This window comes from Patagioenas fasciata, chromosome 31 (genome assembly GCF_037038585.1).
Source record: "Patagioenas fasciata isolate bPatFas1 chromosome 31, bPatFas1.hap1, whole genome shotgun sequence".
Lineage (NCBI taxonomy): Eukaryota > Metazoa > Chordata > Aves > Columbiformes > Columbidae > Patagioenas > Patagioenas fasciata.
Genome location: NC_092550.1, coordinates 142,301 through 148,300, shown reverse-complemented (window position 1 = coordinate 148,300; position 6,000 = coordinate 142,301).

Below are 6,000 nucleotides of genomic sequence, written 5' to 3'. Positions count from 1 at the left end.
TGTTTCCCAAGAGGTCGTTTAGCGAGTGAACAGCAGTGTGCGCGACTTTCAGGAGTGTGCCTGGAAAGTGCCAGAATCACCAGGAGCATCTGTGCAAAAGCTGCTGCCTCTGTGACCGCATTGAGGCACGTTCGCGTGTCTGCGAGTATATAGACGGCTCTTTCGCGTTCACTCCGAGGGAAACGGTCCGCTATTGCTTCTGTGCGCACAGACGCGATTCCCTTGTCTCTTGCGAACACAGGGAACTCTGTGCATCCAAATCTACAGGCTAAGGACGCGTCTGCATATGTTTTGGTGAACAATCGAGTGTGCGTGTTCTGACAGCTGCCTCTATGCAGACGTCTCCACAGAGCCACTTCTGAATGCCCCGCAGCCCAGGACTGAATGGATACACTAACAAGTGCACCGGTGTGAGCAACCACATATGCAGAAGGACGTCTTTCATCTCACAGAAGCGCGAACGTCTTGGCGTTCAAGCACATGGCAGAAACAAGGTGTGAACAGATGAGCTGCTGCTATTTTCTCCGTTCGGCATGCTTCGTTGTAGCTCTCTTGCCGGTCGCCGGCTTAGCGGCTTGCTTTGCGCGACTAGCTCTGGGGAGAGAAGGAGATAGCGCCGGAAACCTCGCCTTTTGCCTTCTTCGGCGCTGGAACCTGGTTGCTGCGCCTTCTCTTTGTCCATGTGCACACACACGATTCCTCAGCGAAAACCATGCAGAAACCTTTCCACGAGCACCCAGGGATGTGCACCCAGCACCACGTGCACGCACACGCAGCTAGAGAAAAGCACCTACCTTTTCACACACTGATGCCTAAGCAAACGCGTGGCCACACACACGCACACATCCGCAAGCGCGCCTACTCCCATCTATTGAGGGAAAGACGGACGAGCAACGTCCTGACAGGCTTGAGGGGAAAAACGTCCGTTGACGGTTGGCGTACTGCACGCCCGCCTACGGGGCTGCAGGGGAATCCACATTTGGAAGGTGCCTGAAGATGTGTGCCTGTTCTTGGAGCTCCGCTAGTAGGGTAGCAAAGACACTCGTAGGCAGTACTGAATGCTGCTCCGTGCTACTTCTCCTCCGCTGGCAAATGCTTCACAGTCGCCCGAGGAAAGACCTTTAACAATCGATCTCCAAGAGGAACGAAACACATGATGCCATAAGGCGAAAGAATAGCAGGGCATCTCTTCACAGGCTTGTCCCTGATCTATAGCTGAGGGCAAACACTTGTGTGCTTGTGGGAGAGCCTGTGTCTTTCCTGGAAGCGTTTGGGAGTTTTGCTCAGACGCGTTTCCTCAAGTTCAAGAATCAAGATCTAGGATACCTGCAGACAGGTGCCTGTTTGTGTGGAGACAGTCTGTTTGAAACTGTGTTCCTCAGCGCCCGCTCTTTCTCCCCGTCGCTCCACACGCCTGGGAGTCCCTTTCTTTCTCTCCACAAGCACGTGTGTTGACTTCGTCGCACATGTGCATCTGCACAAGCGTTGAGCTCAGCAGAGCGTGTCTCTTGACACTTGATGTGCGTTGGCTGTGTCTGCCTGCTCCAGTGAAGAGAGAAACGGGAAATCATCTTGGTAGAGGCAACAAAGCAAAAGCGAGGCAGGATTGACATCTGCTCAACAGAGACGGATTCCCTGCACTGACACAGTTCACAGTTACACGAGAAGCAATCTGAGCGGTCCGTCGACCGGAGACGTGTTTCCCAAGAGGTCGTTTAGCGAGTGAACAGCAGTGTGCGCGACTTTCAGGAGTGTGCCTGGAAAGTGCCAGAATCACCAGGAGCATCTGTGCAAAAGCTGCTGCCTCTGTGACCGCATTGAGGCACGTTCGCGTGTCTGCGAGTATATAGACGGCTCTTTCGCGTTCACTCCGAGGGAAACGGTCCGCTATTGCTTCTGTGCGCACAGACGCGATTCCCTTGTCTCTTGCGAACACAGGGAACTCTGTGCATCCAAATCTACAGGCTAAGGACGCGTCTGCATATGTTTTGGTGAACAATCGAGTGTGCGTGTTCTGACAGCTGCCTCTATGCAGACGTCTCCACAGAGCCACTTCTGAATGCCCCGCAGCCCAGGACTGAATGGATACACTAACAAGTGCACCGGTGTGAGCAACCACATATGCAGAAGGACGTCTTTCATCTCACAGAAGCGCGAACGTCTTGGCGTTCAAGCACATGGCAGAAACAAGGTGTGAACAGATGAGCTGCTGCTATTTTCTCCGTTCGGCATGCTTCGTTGTAGCTCTCTTGCCGGTCGCCGGCTTAGCGGCTTGCTTTGCGCGACTAGCTCTGGGGAGAGAAGGAGATAGCGCCGGAAACCTCGCCTTTTGCCTTCTTCGGCGCTGGAACCTGGTTGCTGCGCCTTCTCTTTGTCCATGTGCACACACACGATTCCTCAGCGAAAACCATGCAGAAACCTTTCCACGAGCACCCAGGGATGTGCACCCAGCACCACGTGCACGCACACGCAGCTAGAGAAAAGCACCTACCTTTTCACACACTGATGCCTAAGCAAACGCGTGGCCACACACACGCACACATCCGCAAGCGCGCCTACTCCCATCTATTGAGGGAAAGACGGACGAGCAACGTCCTGACAGGCTTGAGGGGAAAAACGTCCGCTGACGGTTGGCGTACTGCACGCCCGCCTACGGGGCTGCAGGGGAATCCACATTTGGAAGGTACCTGAAGATGTGTGCCTGTTCTTGGAGCTCCGCTAGTAGGGTAGCAAAGACACTCGTAGGCAGTACTGAATGCTGCTCCGTGCTACTTCTCCTCTGCTGGCAAATGCTTCACAGTCGCCCTAGGAAAGACGTTTAACAATCGATCTCCAAGAGGAACGAAACACATGATGCCATAAGGCGAAAGAATAGCAGGGCATCTCTTCACAGGCTTGTCCCTGATCTATAGCTGAGGGCAAACACTTGTGTGCTTGTGGGAGAGCCTGTGTCTTTCCTGGAAGCGTTTGGGAGTTTTGCTCAGACGCGTGTTTCCTCAAGTTCAAGAATCAAGATCTAGGATACCTGCAGACAGGTGCCTGTTTGTGTGGAGACAGTCTGTTTGAAACTGTGTTCCTCAGCGCCCGCTCTTTCTCCCCGTCGCTCCACACGCCTGGGAGTCCCTTTCTTTCTCTCCACAAGCACGTGTGTTGACTTCGTCGCACATGTGCATCTGCACAAGCGTTGAGCTCAGCAGAGCGTGTCTCTTGACACTTGATGTGCGTTGGCTGTGTCTGCCTGCTCCAGTGAAGAGAGAAACGGGAAATCATCTTGGTAGAGGCAACAAAGCAAAAGCGAGGCAGGATTGACATCTGCTCAACAGAGACGGATTCCCTGCGCTGACACAGTTCACAGTTACACGAGAAGCAATCTGAGCGGTCCGTCGACCGGAGACGTGTTTCCCAAGAGGTCGTTTAGCGAGTGAACAGCAGTGTGCGCGACTTTCAGGAGTGTGCCTGGAAAGTGCCAGAATCACCAGGAGCATCTGTGCAAAAGCTGCTGCCTCTGTGACCGCATTGAGGCACGTTCGCGTGTCTGCGAGTATATAGACGGCTCTTTCGCGTTCACTCCGAGGGAAACGGTCCGCTATTGCTTCTGTGCGCACAGACGCGATTCCCTTGTCTCTTGCGAACACAGGGAACTCTGTGCATCCAAATCTACAGGCTAAGGACGCGTCTGCATATGTTTTGGTGAACAATCGAGTGTGCGTGTTCTGACAGCTGCCTCTATGCAGACGTCTCCACAGAGCCACTTCTGAATGCCCCGCAGCCCAGGACTGAATGGATACACTAACAAGTGCACCGGTGTGAGCAACCACATATGCAGAAGGACGTCTTTCATCTCACAGAAGCGCGAACGTCTTGGCGTTCAAGCACATGGCAGAAACAAGGTGTGAACAGATGAGCTGCTGCTATTTTCTCCGTTCGGCATGCTTCGTTGTAGCTCTCTTGCCGGTCGCCGGCTTAGCGGCTTGCTTTGCGCGACTAGCTCTGGGGAGAGAAGGAGATAGCGCCGGAAACCTCGCCTTTTGCCTTCTTCGGCGCTGGAACCTGGTTGCTGCGCCTTCTCTTTGTCCATGTGCACACACACGATTCCTCAGCGAAAACCATGCAGAAACCTTTCCACGAGCACCCAGGGATGTGCACCCAGCACCACGTGCACGCACACGCAGCTAGAGAAAAGCACCTACCTTTTCACACACTGATGCCTAAGCAAACGCGTGGCCACACACACGCACACATCCGCAAGCGCGCCTACTCCCATCTATTGAGGGAAAGACGGACGAGCAACGTCCTGACAGGCTTGAGGGGAAAAACGTCTGTTGACGGTTGGCGTACTGCACGCCCGCCTACGGGGCTGCAGGGGAATCCACATTTGGAAGGTGCCTGAAGATGTGTGCCTGTTCTTGGAGCTCCGCTAGTAGGGTAGCAAAGACACTCGTAGGCAGTACTGAATGCTGCTCCGTGCTACTTCTCCTCCGCTGGCAAATGCTTCACAGTCGCCCTAGGAAAGACGTTTAACAATCGATCTCCAAGAGGAACGAAACACATGATGCCATAAGGCGAAAGAATAGCAGGGCATCTCTTCACAGGCTTGTCCCTGATCTATAGCTGAGGGCAAACACTTGTGTGCTTGTGGGAGAGCCTGTGTCTTTCCTGGAAGCGTTTGGGAGTTTTGCTCAGACGCGTGTTTCCTCAAGTTCAAGAATCAAGATCTAGGATACCTGCAGACAGGTGCCTGTTTGTGTGGAGACAGTCTGTTTGAAACTGTGTTCCTCAGCGCCCGCTCTTTCTCCCCGTCGCTCCACACGCCTGGGAGTCCCTTTCTTTCTCTCCACAAGCACGTGTGTTGACTTCGTCGCACATGTGCATCTGCACAAGCGTTGAGCTCAGCAGAGCGTGTCTCTTGACACTTGATGTGCGTTGGCTGTGTCTGCCTGCTCCAGTGAAGAGAGAAACGGGAAATCATCTTGGTAGAGGCAACAAAGCAAAAGCGAGGCAGGATTGACATCTGCTCAACAGAGACGGATTCCCTGCGCTGACACAGTTCACAGTTACACGAGAAGCAATCTGAGCGGTCCGTCGACCGGAGACGTGTTTCCCAAGAGGTCGTTTAGCGAGTGAACAGCAGTGTGCGCGACTTTCAGGAGTGTGCCTGGAAAGTGCCAGAATCACCAGGAGCATCTGTGCAAAAGCTGCTGCCTCTGTGACCGCATTGAGGCACGTTCCCGTGTCTGCGAGTATATAGACGGCTCTTTCGCGTTCACTCCGAGGGAAACGGTCCGCTATTGCTTCTGTGCGCACAGACGCGATTCCCTTGTCTCTTGCGAACACAGGGAACTCTGTGCATCCAAATCTACAGGCTAAGGACGCGTCTGCATATGTTTTGGTGAACAATCGAGTGTGCGTGTTCTGACAGCTGCCTCTATGCAGACGTCTCCACAGAGCCACTTCTGAATGCCCCGCAGCCCAGGACTGAATGGATACACTAACAAGTGCACCGGTGTGAGCAACCACATATGCAGAAGGACGTCTTTCATCTCACAGAAGCGCGAACGTCTTGGCGTTCAAGCACATGGCAGAAACAAGGTGTGAACAGATGAGCTGCTGCTATTTTCTCCGTTCGGCATGCTTCGTTGTAGCTCTCTTGCCGGTCGCCGGCTTAGCGGCTTGCTTTGCGCGACTAGCTCTGGGGAGAGAAGGAGATAGCGCCGGAAACCTCGCCTTTTGCCTTCTTCGGCGCTGGAACCTGGTTGCTGCGCCTTCTCTTTGTCCATGTGCACACACACGATTCCTCAGCGAAAACCATGCAGAAACCTTTCCACGAGCACCCAGGGATGTGCACCCAGCACCACGTGCACGCACACGCAGCTAGAGAAAAGCACCTACCTTTTCACACACTGATGCCTAAGCAAACGCGTGGCCACACACACGCACACATCCGCAAGCGCGCCTACTCCCATCTATTGAGGGAAAGACGGACGAGCAACGTCCTGACAG